This window comes from Lygodium microphyllum, chromosome 13, assembly GCF_053477565.2.
Source record: "Lygodium microphyllum isolate KBCC chromosome 13, Lygodium_microphyllum_v1.1.10, whole genome shotgun sequence".
NCBI classification, from domain to species: domain Eukaryota; kingdom Viridiplantae; phylum Streptophyta; class Polypodiopsida; order Schizaeales; family Lygodiaceae; genus Lygodium; species Lygodium microphyllum.
In genome coordinates, this window is record NC_141147.1 from 8290927 (window position 1) to 8304593 (window position 13667).

The 13667-nt window shown below is 40.2% G+C and overlaps 1 pseudogene across 2 annotated transcripts; it reads left to right on the forward strand.

Annotated features, from left to right (window-relative positions):
• Positions 1–9038: 9038 nt before the first annotated feature.
• LOC148026318 (cytochrome b561, DM13 and DOMON domain-containing protein At5g54830 pseudogene) lies at positions 9039–13141 on the forward strand (annotated as a pseudogene). 2 transcript variants are annotated; one of them, XR_015692824.1, is made up of 2 exons: positions 9039–9296; positions 9463–13141. The product of XR_015692824.1 is annotated as a cytochrome b561, DM13 and DOMON domain-containing protein At5g54830 pseudogene, transcript variant X1 (transcript). The 2 variants fall into 2 exon arrangements; XR_015692825.1 differs by having other exon boundaries at positions 9039–9282.
• The last annotated feature ends 526 nt before the right edge of the window (positions 13142–13667 follow it).

Genomic DNA, 13667 nt, shown 5'->3' on the forward strand with positions numbered 1-13667 from the left:
GTTAGGATTGATTTCTAACCAGTTGATTTATTTATGTAGTTGAAGACTGCTAGGTATTCACTTTTGTCGGTTTAATTGTATTATTTTACTAACGATTGTGAATGCTTCAGTTGATGTGTAGAGATAGCAGTAGTGGCGGAGGAAAGCATTGGAGGATAGCGAGTATTCGATTTATCATTTATATTTTGATGGGCGCATACCTTAGGCATGGCGCTTATATTTTGTCTCGCCTATTTATTGAGGCATTGGATATTTATTTATTATTTTGTATGCGCATGGGCGCACGATTATGTTATTGTACTTGGACATTGTATTGGGTATACCTGACTCTTTGGGCACCGCCCATTAGCTTTATTTCTATTTTGTGCTAAAGCAAACTCAAAAGCTAAAAGCTTGCTATTTTGTAATTTGGGCTATTATTTTGAGCTTGAAGATGATTAATACATAAAATACATGCTTTGTGGAGCGCTCACACAAGGCATGGGGGGAGATTGCACCCAATTGGTCTCTTCTTCATGTCGTGCATGCTTTTTACCTTGAGTTTTGTGCAAAAAGTAGAGTTCTTTTGTTCTTGGGGACCTTCCGGCATTCACTACGCAAGCATACAGCATCCGATCTGTGCACCACATACACACATATATCTTATACCACCTAAGTACCTTAAGATTCCTTTGACTACTTCCCAATGCTTCTGCCAAGATTTGACATGTACCTGCTTCAATGGTAGGGAATGTCCAAGAGAGTGGGAATCATAGCATACATGAGACTATCCACACATAATGAATATGGAACCTTACGCATTTCATCCCTCTCCTCATTAGATTTGGGACAATATTATTATGAAAACAAGGCTGAGTTGAGAGGGCACCCTTGGCATACCCCTCCTCTAATGGTGATAAGGTCAAGTAATATCCCATTAGCTAAGATAAATGCATGCAAAAATTTTGCTTAAAATATGGGAAGATTTGAAATCTTCTCATGGAAACCATGTTTAATCGTGGTTTCTTAATAAATCCCAAGTCTATTTTATCAAATGCCTTTTCTATATCAACTTGCAATAACACTAATTTCTGCCTTATGATGGCTATCCATTCCATTGCTATCATGATATTTAGCACATTATCCATTAGTGATCAGCATTTAATAAGCCTATATTGATGGGGATTAATACACCTCTTAAGGAGACATCATGATTGCTAGTGCTTTTGTTAAAGTTTTATAGGTCACTGCAGGTAAGGACATTGATCTCTAATGTTGATGTTTACTACAATGTTATGCTTGGGTATTATGGATATAATGCTTCTACTCCGAGCTTGGCATCTACTATTTCCCCTAAATCTTGCTTACCAAATTGGTGAGAGTGTTGCTAACTTGTGACCAGATATGGAGCATTAGCTCAACTATGATCCCATCAAATCTTGGCGACTTTCCTTGCCAAGCCCCTTCAATGCTTTATATAACTCATCATATATGAAAGCATTGATTAGCTACTCATTTTCACTATGGTTAACCATCAGATGGACATCGCAAAGACTCCTTTCCCAAGTAGCAATCCCCTTCTTGACCATAAATGGCATCGTTTTTTACATTCTCTAACCACGATCTATTTTCTTTTTGTGATGCAATAAGACTCTCTTTAATTCTCCTCCTAGATATCCCTCTTATGAATTTCTTAGGCATGCAATGCAAATGACCCACTAGTCTTTTGTTGAACAATATGCAAAGCTTTTCTATTTCTCTAACTATATCTTGTTGCTTAATTCATGTTGGAGGTAAAGGCGCCTATGTCTAGCCACCCACATTTACTTATTGTACATTGCATCTACACACGTGTACATTGTAGGTTGTGGGTGCCCATCACTATCACTTTATTCTTTATTCTTTTAGTGACTATTCAATAAGGGAATGCCAATCACACATTGTGACTATTGGAGTTTCTACATTCGGTGTCCCTTTCTCTTGCTCTCTTACTCCATCCATCATAGCTCTTGCCTTGCTTTTGCTTTCGCGTGTGCTTCCACTAAGCTACCTTTCAACTGGTCTTAAAGCTTGAACTCAAGGAGCTTCACTAGCCATTTGCTTTAGTCTATAAAGAAGCTTCATCTCAAGGTTTCATAGAAGCCATTGTTTTTTCCTCTCAAGTATGCATTGAGTCTTTCCTTCTCCCAGCTTGTTCTTGCTTGCTCCCAACTTGTGGAGGAGCTTCCCAAGGCTTAGGTGAGCCTTGCTGAATGGCCATAACTTTTGCATACGACATCGATATAAGGTGCTCTATAGCTAAAAACGAAGAGCACAATGAGAGCTACAAATATAAGAACTCATAGAGTTGATTCTTTATTGTTTCTAGGTCTCTATTTTACATAGAATAAAATAAATGTGGTTTGGATAGCAAGCATTTGATTGGTTTATACTCTAATGATGCTTGTGGGGAATGTTTGTAATGCCTAGATGATGTATTGATACTTTAGAAAAGATTTTGGATTGATTAAAGCTTGATTAGCTCAGTCATTAAAGTATTTATTGATGTAATAATAGTTTGAGAAACAAGCATACAACAATGAACTTTATGCTTTCAATGCTTATTGTACCTACACAGTATTTCAAGCGTGCTACATATGTATGATGGTGTCTAGCATTGTTGTATGAGCTCGGATATGGTTATTACATGATTTGGCACTTGGATTTGAGCTACATTTGATGTTCTTTGTCTTTGGTCACAGTTGCTTTGAGCTTCCATGCTTACTCGCTTATTACAGGTATTGAAGCTTCATTGGACACTTATGCTCCTGGATATATTTGTGATGCACTTGGCTTTCCCAAATACTGTGATGCACATGTCTTGAGCTTTGCATGCTCACCTTGCATTTCAAATTTGCTTCCAGTGGGAGATGCATGTACTTACTTGGTAGAGCTTGATTCTTTGAGACAGTGAGACTCTTGGTTCGTGCATATGCTCTCTTGTATGCTAATGGATGTAGTTATCTTTGCTTGTGTGTAGATTTGATTTTGTATGCTTTGAACACTAGCACTTACCTCTATTAGCAATTTTTCAGTGATGGATACATGTATATTGTTTATGTACTGATGAGCACCATTGCTCTTTGCTTAGTTAGTTGTGCATTTGACCGATCTCTATAGTTACTCTTGAGATCTTACACATGCATGATGCGTATGCTTATGGGATGTATGGTTTACTGATACTTTGAGTTTGTGTAGTCTTTGGTACTGGTGGTCTATGCTCAATCACTATTAGTTGCATTCTTTATATCCTGGTTGCTACCCGAATATCCTTAGTAGTGGGAGCTTGCTTTCTTGGCTATTTTCCCATTGCTGGATTGACATATATTGTTGTCTTTATTTCAATTGTTGTAATTAAAATTTTTTGCATTCTTTATGTATCTTTATTTACCATATGTAATTTTATGGCATTGCTGCCTTGAGCACATGTATTTGAAAGAAATGAAAGGCTTAACTTGTTTGTAGTATATTTTGTCTCTTGATTGATCATTGTCTTTGTGGTAGGCAAACGTGTAACTCATGTAAGAAGTCTAGTTCTATGTGCATGGATGAGCCTTTGGCTCTTGTGCATTTTGATGTATGCGGTCCCATGTCTTGTTAGTCATTGGGTGGTTTGAAGTACTTTGATGGTTATTCATTCAAGGTCTGGGCTTATCTTATTCAGCAAAAATGAAATGTTCTTGCTACATTTTAGCACTTTGTTGCTCTTGTTGGGAACCACTCTATGTATAGACTAAAATACCTAAGGTCTGACGATGGGGGTGAATATATCTCTAAGGCATATGAGCAATTTTGCAATGAATAGGGTATTAAGCACCAATGTACCACCCCATACATTCCACCCAGAATAGTATTTTAGAGAGCACATGAAGAGGACTATTCAAGAAAGAGTCAGTAGTATGCTTAGTCATGCCAGTTTACCGCAATAGTTTTGAGTTGAGGCAATGCATCTCATTAATAGATTCCCCTGCAATACTGTTTATTGTTAGGTTGCAGAGAAGGTATGTTCTAGGAAACCTTTTTCATATGATCATTTGCAGGTCTTTGGATACGAGGCTTTTTGCCATATTCCCAAAGACAAGCGCAATAAGTTGGATTCGATGTCTTTCAAATGCATGTTTCTTGGCTAGGGGAATGTAGATCAGATGCACTTTCACCTTTAGGATCCACATGCTTAGAAGATTATCCATAGCCATGATTTGATTTCCAATGAGGAGAAGATGCATAAACAGCCTAAGGAGGTAGTTGAGGTACATAGGGTAGTCTTTTAGGAGGAGCCTACTGTTACAATACAAGCAACTAGATAGCCTGTAGTTGATGATGTAGTGACCCAACTTCGAGGTGCTCTAGTAGAGCCTCACATCCTCCTGCTTGCTATGAGCCCTCTGTGGATTATGTCATAGTGGCAGAATTTACTAAGCCACTTACTTATGAGAAGGCAATGTATAGAGGTGATTCTCATTCTTGGGAGAGGGCTATATAGTCTAAGTCCAATTCCCTATATAAGATTCGTACATGGGACTTAGTTTCCTTGCCTGATGGGAAATGTGCATCACCATGCAAGTGGGTGTACAAGTTGAAGAGCCCCGTTGGTCACCCAAAGCCAGCATATAAGGCTAGATTAGTTGCAAATGGTTTTAAGCAAGTGCATGGTGTTGATTTCAATGAAGTATTTTCTCTTATAGTCAATATGACTACTCTTCACTTGGTCTTAGCCTTGGTTACTTAGTTGGATTTGGAACTTTATCATATGGATGTTAAGATGAGTTTTTTACATGGAGACCTGCATGATGCGATTTATATGCAATAGCCTAAGGGATTTATGGAGAAAGGTAGAGACCGCCTAGTGTGCAAATTGAAGAAGAGTCTTTATGGACTCAAGCAACCATGTAGGGAGGGGTACAATAAGTTTGATAATTTCATGCATTCGTAGAGGTATTCTTGCAATGATATGGATCCCTATCTATACATCAAGAAGGCATGTGATGGTAGCCTTATTATTTTGGTGCTTTATATTGATGATATACTTATAGATGGGAGTGCTCATGCTAAGTTGGTTGCTTTAAAAACTCAAATCAAGCAGAGTTTTGAGATAAAGGACATGGTGTATGCCTCACACATACTTGGCATGTGCATTACACATAATCGCTCTAAGAGACTTCTCCACTTGTCTTAGAAAGAGTACATACACAAAGTACTTGAGCAGTTTTATAAACATGATGGTAAGTCTATTGGTTGTCCTTTACCTTATCATATGAAAGTGAGTTAGGTTGATTGTCCGTAGTTAGATGATCAGAGGGTTGAGATAGCCAAGGTTCCATATGGAGCTACACTGGGTAGTTTGATGTATGTTATGATAACTACTCATCCAGGCATAGCATTTGCAATGGGAGTTGTGACACATTATATGGCAACATTGGGACACTATTTAGGGTATCATGAGATACGTAAAAGGCACATTAGATATGTGCATTTGCTATGGTAGCATTGATACTATAGTCATGGGTTTGATCGACTCTGATTATACAGGATATGCAGATAATAGGAAGTCCACCTCTGGGTATGCCTTTACTTTTATAGGAGATGTTATTTCTTGGATGTTCAGGGTGCAAAAATGCATGGCCTTATCTTCTACTGAGGTAGAGTATATTGCAAAGCAATAACTCAATACCATAGATATCAAATACTACTTGCAAAACAATAGTGGAGTGTACTCCTTGATGTCTCAAAGTGACCTCAGGTAATGGGCCCATCTGAATTGATGGTACTGCTCTCAAATGGGGGACTACTTGCCTTCCTTCACCTGGACTATGGTAATCTAGTTTCCGATCATGCTCTAGTTGTTTTAACCCTTAACTCTTTTGAGCCCACAAGATGGTCATGATGCATCAATGGCTAGTGGCAAATGCAACACACATTAAGCAAAGGTATCATTACATGATAGAGGGAGCAATCAATATCTTCAAAGAGCAAATGGAAAAGGGTGAAGAAAGTGCCTTGGAATAATTTTTGGAAATACCTTTTTCAAGATTGTAGAAAGAAGCCAAGAATCATAGACTCAAGGATGAAGGGCTAGAGTTATTACCATATTGAAATCCCCCCTCAATCAAATAAATGAAATCTAGGATGTTGCTAAGTTCTTGCTAGATGTATGTACTTTCTTTCAGATAATTGAAGCCATGAAGGTTTACTATATCAATCTTTTCACATCCCCATTCCACACTTACTACAAGAAGCCTACCATTCAATGCATTGTACCTGAGTATACCAGATGCTTGTGTGGTTTCATCACAATCAGGCACCTTGATTCACCCCTTAGAACTCCTCCAACAAAGCAAAAAAAATATTTTGTAATAGAATTTCTATCCACTATATGCATGTAGCAACATCAAATCCAGCATACACAATGCACTTCCATAGCAAGAATCTTTTGGCTTCACCATTTCCACCTTTTACATTGAACATTACTACTTTAAGTTCCTTTGGTATTGTCATAAAGCAAATTTTTTGGTGTGGTAGCACCTTCATACCCTTTGTCACCTTTGTCCATGAGATCTTGAGATCCCTGAACCACTAATGAATTTGCTTTTAATTTTGCTCTTAGTAGCATCACTACGTAGAGAGATTCAACTCAAGGCTCATGTAGGTATTTATAAATATATGATGTATAATAGTAAGAGCTATACTGGAAGGCCATTCCAATAACTTCCACATCTAATACTAAGGATATAGTAGAACTCAAGTCCCGATTAGGTTTGGTTACTATTGCATTAGAAGGCCTTAACCTTGGCCACAAACTCAAGATCTTGACTTTGGAGGCAACAAAAGAAGTATTGACATGCTACTTACAAAGTATAGGCTATGGTGACCACTAGAGTTGAAGGGATTAGGACTTTGGAAATTAGAGCATCCTAAGTTGGTGCAATCTACATCATTGGAGCCATTAGAAATCCTAGTAGCAACCGCACATGATACAAATCCTCTCAAATTTGATAAGCCTAGGGACGACATAGGAGAGGTGCCTTAGAGCTCCCAATAGGTAGTAAGAATGGCACTAGAAATCCAACGTCACGAAGATGATCCAAGCATTTTGAGCCCCTACATAAAAGATGCCCAACCACCCTCTAGACTTTCAAGGACATGAAGTAACAATGGGAAGACCTAGAGGAACTAGTGTGGAGATATCAAGAGAGAAAGCATATTTGGCCATAGTCTTTCATTTGAATATTTCTTAGAAGGAGAGATTTTGAAAAGCTTTGCACTTGAGCTCAGTGCAAATAGGGGAGAGCATAGCTTGAAGATGGAGGGACCAACAACACCAAGATCCATTGTGGAAAGCTTGTAAGCTTTAGAAAGACAAAACTAGGAGTGACTATTTGTTTGCCAACGAGGCCCCTAGACACTTGGAAATGCGAACTAGAATGGTGATACACTATTTAGAGAGAGATGAGCTTGCTTGATCCAACTTTTGCTATTTCTAGCATCAAGGATAAGTTGATGTGCTCTACTGTTTGTACCCCAGGAGACACAAAGACTACAACCCATAACACCGTGGCCGATATAATTTTCCAAGATTCTCTAACATGAATGCACCATCATAGAACAAACATCTTAGACCTTTCTTTAACAAGTTTCCCAAGGGGAATTCACTAATTGCCTCAGCCCCATTTTTATCACTACCTATAATTATCTTTGCCTTTTGGTGATGCTATTGTAGTAAGTGCCAAGGCCTTGTGAGGATGGTCTACCTTCACTATTCTTTGACATAAATATATAGATTGATAGAGTTGCCACTACATTTGCATGCAATTTTTCTCCCATCATATTGTATAGCTTTGCTAGAAGACATGGTAGACAATTGCTTTGCTTTACTGCACACATCCATTCTACCAAAACTCATCCATTGAGATGCAACAATTTGTGAAAGCTTACATGCTTAGCTCAAGGGATGTCTAAACCACATCCTACAACCATTTCATGCAAAAGAACCAAAAAAAGAAAAGAAAAGAGGAAAGCAAAGAAAAAGGAGCAAAAGTTCCACCATAGATAAGGGTAGCCATTTAGTGGCAAGCTTTAAAAAACGTTGGAACTTAATTCATTATAATACAACTTGCCACTTGTTAACCTTGCTCTTACAATATACTTGTATAACTACATACTAGGCACTCCGCGTCTAGACTCGCCCCGGCGCTTCGCACCGGGGCGGGTGCGATTTTTGCGGGTGGGGGCCCACGTTCTCTTCTTTTTCTTGTGGGGGAGGTGGGGGGCTGCCACGTGGCACCCGCCCCCCACTTCTCGTTAACTAATAGTATAGATTATCTTATGAATGTACAAAGCTACCCACTCTTATTATTTCTAGTCTAATTAGATTATCTTAACCTTCACTTCTTATACTACTTTGGCACAATGTAAGCCATTATCTTGGTACGATCTATGCCATTCTTTGGCTCTTGGCTATTTATTTATTTTATTAAAAATACTCTTGATGAGAAGGTTGAGAGAGAGAGAGAGAGAGAAGAAGAAGAAGAAGAAGAAGAAAGGTGGTGTTACATGGTAGGAATAATCCTGAGAGGTCGACAAAGAGCAGAGAGGATGAAGATAGTTTCTACATGATAGGAACAGTCTTAAGATGCTAAGAAAAAGGAGAAGAAGAAGAAGAGCATTTTTACGTGGTAGGAATAATTTCAAGATGCCAAGGGTGAGAGAGAGGATAAAGATAGTTTTCACATGATAGGAACAATTCTAAGATGCCCCAAGGCATATCCTAAATATTTAGGTTTGGAACCCTTCTGGATTCAGCTGGAGGGAGACAATGTGCACATGAGGATCACATGCTTTTGCTAGAAAAATGCCTGCAACCCACAAAAAGAAGTTAGCCTAAGACAATAATATGTGTGCTTTTGCTAGAAAAATGCCTGCAAATGACAAAAAAAGATAGCCTGAGACAATAATCCAAGGTGTAAAATGGTTCTACAGGCTACAACTGGTATGCTCTTAACAGTTTTTAAAAGTTGAGGCCGGGTCCCGCGGCGAGTTCAAGGCTGGGTTGGGTTGGTCAAAGGAACAGTTCCTTGGCTGTTGATGAAGGAAAGGAGAAAACAAGAGCTCCTTTAATGGTGCCTTGTGACTCCAGGAAATCCACGTCTTAATACTTTTATTTTTACTGCGGTCCAAAGAAGAAGAAGAAGAAGAAGAAGAAGAAGAAGGAGATCTGGGAAAGGACGGCAGCGACGCGTTTTGTCACAAATATATATATCAGATCATGTACAAAAGAATAGGTTCTTTCTCTGCTTTTTTGCCCTTTTCAGCGTCAGCGCTGCATTTTTGCTTCAGCTTCGACAGGATCCATCTCCTCAATTTTGCAGGAAGCCGATCTGGTTTTACAGATACCATGTAAGATAAAAAACAGCTTTCTGATCTGCTGTTTCTCCTTTTTATCAACAGGGCCCAAGTGACTGCATCTTGCTTCGACTTCGGCAGGAGCGGTCTTACCAATTTTGTAGAAACTGATCTGGTTCTATCACTCTCACATTGGCTGGATCGTTGGGAGAGCATTCTGACTGCAGCACGATCAATCTCCTCAATTTTGCAGTAGCTGATCTGGTTCTATCACTCTCACATTGACTGGATCAACGTGAGAGCATTTTCCCTGGACCCGCCATATGATCGCACCGGGTAGGGTTTCTCAGCATTTCGCAGGATGGGCCTGTCCCATAGCACCCCATTTTGGGTTCATCTTCTGTTGCTCATCCTTGCTTCTAATTGCATAGAAGCTCAACCGATCACAACCCGGAATTGCACCCGTAGCAGCCCTTTAGTGGGGTTCACTGGCCAATTGAGTATGCTTCAGCATCAGCTCCGGGGCCAAATAGAGGTTCTTGACAATTGCTCCTTCCAGGTCACCAAGTTTGACATGATTGAAGGCCAAGATGTTTACTGGTGGGGTGCTTTATCTGATGACTTTGAGAATCTTACAAACGGTTTCATCATTTCAGAGGCTAGATTGAATATGACATACAGCAATGCGACTTTACTAGTGACACTTTTTAATCACACATGGGATGATTTCAGAGTGTTGGCTGTTTGGGACAGAGCACTGGAGGCTGATTTTGGTCATGTTGTCTTATCAGCCATTCATGATGGATCCCTAGAGGAAGGACTGGCCCCATCTCCAGATTGGGCACCTGCCCCATCTCCACAGTCTTCTGCAAGTGCAGCTGATGGTGCTTCATCGTCTAAAAAAATCAAGTGGGGTGCAAAGCAGCCCACCATGTTCGATCATTGCATTGCTCTGAATCCCTTTTATCGACTTCGGTGGAGTTTCGATGGGGATGCACAAACTGTTGATCTTGGACTTGAAGCTGCAGTGTCAGAAACACAGTACATGGCATTTGGCTGGGCTAAACCTGATGTAGAAACACATTTAATGCTGAGTGCAGATGTTGTGATTGGCGGTTTCAAGAATCACACAGCCGCATTTGTGGAAGATTATCACATTACCAGGTACAGCGAGTGCATATGGGGGAAAGATGGAACACCTATTGGAGTTTGCCCTGATTCAGCATATGGGGAAGATTCGGTCAACAATCTGCAATTTATACACGGTCAGTGGCAAGATGGGGTTTCTTTTGTCCGATATCGCAGGTCTCTACAGAGTCCTGACACCCAGTTTGACGTGGTAGTAAATGCTACTGCAGACATGACGGCTATATGGGCAATAGGCCCATTAAAACCACCAGACAGCATACGACCATTTTACCTTCCTGGAAAGCATACTCAACATGGTCATTTGAAACTCAGAATTTCACGTGGATCAGATACATGCTTAGGCCCCTTGATAACCCGTGCTTCAGATGAACCGGACCTAATAGATGCCAATACAGGCACAGCGATCTTGGTAACTGTGGGTTCAGCGACCCATTATCCAAATCCTCCTAATCCTGACAAAGTTTTATATCTTAACAAAATTGAGGCTCCTGTGCTGAAAGTTGAAAGAGGAGTACCAGTTACATTCTCCATCCAAGCAGGACATGATGTAGCTTTTTGCATCACCAGTGACCCTGTTGGAGGTCCATCTGTTGCAAATGCAACCCTGTTTGCAGGAGGACCAGATGCACATGGAGTACCTGCAAGCCCATATGAACTAAAGTGGCAGCCTGATCGCCTGACGCCTGATGAGGTCTTTTATCAGTCCTACTTTCATAAGAAGATGGGCTGGAAGGTCCAGGTTGTAGATGGGGGCTTAGCTGATATGTATAACAGTAGTGCTTTTCTTGCTGATCACATGGTAGCCTTGTTCTGGATGTTGACAGACTCAGGGATCTCATTTGCAGTACAAGCACAGAAGAAAAGTGGTTATGTTGCAATAGGATTTGGAGAAAAAATGGTAAATACATTTGCATATGTGGGTTGGCTGGAAACGGATGTTTGCCATGTCTCTACATACTGGATAGATGGTAGAGAACCATCTAGCATTCATCCCACGGAAGAAAATCTGACGGATGTCACATGTATGCAGCAAAATGGTGTGCTGACATTTCAATTCAGCAGGCCATTAGACCCTGATTGTAGTGGACGTTCAGAATGTAGGAACATCATAGACCCATTGATTCCACTCAAAGTAGTATGGGCCTTGGGAACACAATGGAAAGCTGATCAGCTCACGGACAGGAACATGCATTCATTGAGCAGCAGCAAGTACATGTCTATCTATTTGACGAAGGGTTTAGCTGAAGCAGAACAGGAGTTAAGACCTGTATTGGCAGTCCATGGATTCATCATGTTTTTGGCCTGGGCTCTACTCTTTCCAGGTGGAGTCTTGGCTGCAAGGTATCTGAAACATCTAAAGGATGATGGTTGGTACCAGATCCACGTTTATTCACAGTATTCAGGGGTTGCAGTGATGCTGCTAGGTGTGCTATTCGCTGTAGCTGAGCTTCGTGATTTCCATCTTCATTCTTGGCATGTGAAATTTGGCTTATCAGCAATTATTCTTGCCTGTTGGCAACCTCTGAATGCATTTTTCCGTCCCAAAAAATCAGCCAACAGCAGTGAACGAATGTCAAGGAAAAGGCTCATCTGGATGCTTCTACACAAGTATAGTGGAATGGGTGCATTGATTGTAGGCTTTATAAGTCTTTTAAGTGGCATCTCTGTTCTGCAGAATTACTATGGTGGAGAACAGATGAGGGGGCTTACCTGGGCTCTTGTTGGTTGGTTCCTCTGCATCACTATCCTTGCATGCTATCTAGAGTATCAGCAATCCCACAGTTCTGAGTTTGAGAAAGTTCCTCCTCCTTCAAGAGGAGCTTGGGTGTTGGAAAATAACGAAGAAGATGATTCTGCAGGATTGCTGAGATCTAATCATGCAGGCTCATCACCAAATCATGAGGAGGTGCAGTTGTATTCTGGCAATGGGATGGAGGTTCAGCTTCAGCCAATAAGATGAAGCATAGAAGGATTCAAATTTTGGAAAGACATGTGACCACAATGGGTGTATACAGATCACCATTGCCAAGTTGCAACTGTCTCTCATTTCTACATTCAGTAGCAATGGGGAATTTCAACCCTCTTGAAATGTGAACTGGGACTGGTTTCAGGCTGGTTTCAGGCTGACACTGATTGACATATGCACGCTGACAAACGGATGTTTTTCAAGTGCTTTGATGTCGAATCCAAGCAGTGAATTTGAGGGTTTCGTTCTGCCACCAAGTTGGTCACCAGTGGATGGTAGGTGTTTTAAAAGCCACCATCACAATCCAAGGTGTATAAGCAATGAGAAAGTTGTATAGAGGTGCGGGAACAAGTCAACATACACATATTATTCATGTAAGAAAGTCTCTGAATTCTCAGTTGCCAGATTCATTCATTACTATGACATGGTTTTTATTCCACTGTACTAACCGGATAACACCCAACTGAACATGAATGCATACGTCTGCATCCCTTGCCTTGCATATTCTGAATTACTTGAGTGCATACTTGCATATTCCTACATATCTTTCACTGAAGACATTGTGTATGTTCTGATTTGCTTCTGACCACACACGTTTGTCTCCTCACATACATCCTCCTACTTTAGCAACACATTCGCATAATCTCTTTTTTATTGGTCTCAGAAAGTCAGTTGTTGTTGTTACTCACGTGCAGTTGAAGGTTACATTGCATGTACTAATAATTTGATAAAATGGCCACAATTGTTACTTTACAGGACTTCTCATGCATACCATATACAGCTTGTACATGTAGTCTAGGTCTTGATTGGTCATTTGGTTTACCTCTTTTTCCATTAATGCTTTGGGCTTATAACCCACCAAGTGAGGCTATGGTGTCCAATTGAAAGGAGTTGAAAAAAATGCATTTGTTTTGATTGATTCTTTCTAAAAGATTCCCTTGTATTGTGATTGATTTTTTAGAAAAGATTCCCCTTGTATTGCATGCATGTATGATCTTGTAGAATATTAACCTAGCTACTAATATATACATCTATGATTTGCTGGAATATGGACTTAGCTACCAATATAGCACATAGGTCATATGTCCTAATGATCCCTAGGGCAATGCATGGATCCATGATCTCTTGGGAACTTGGCCATAAAGCCACGTGTGTAATAAGTACAAAGTTAAATATTTTAGTATTTGAGGCTATC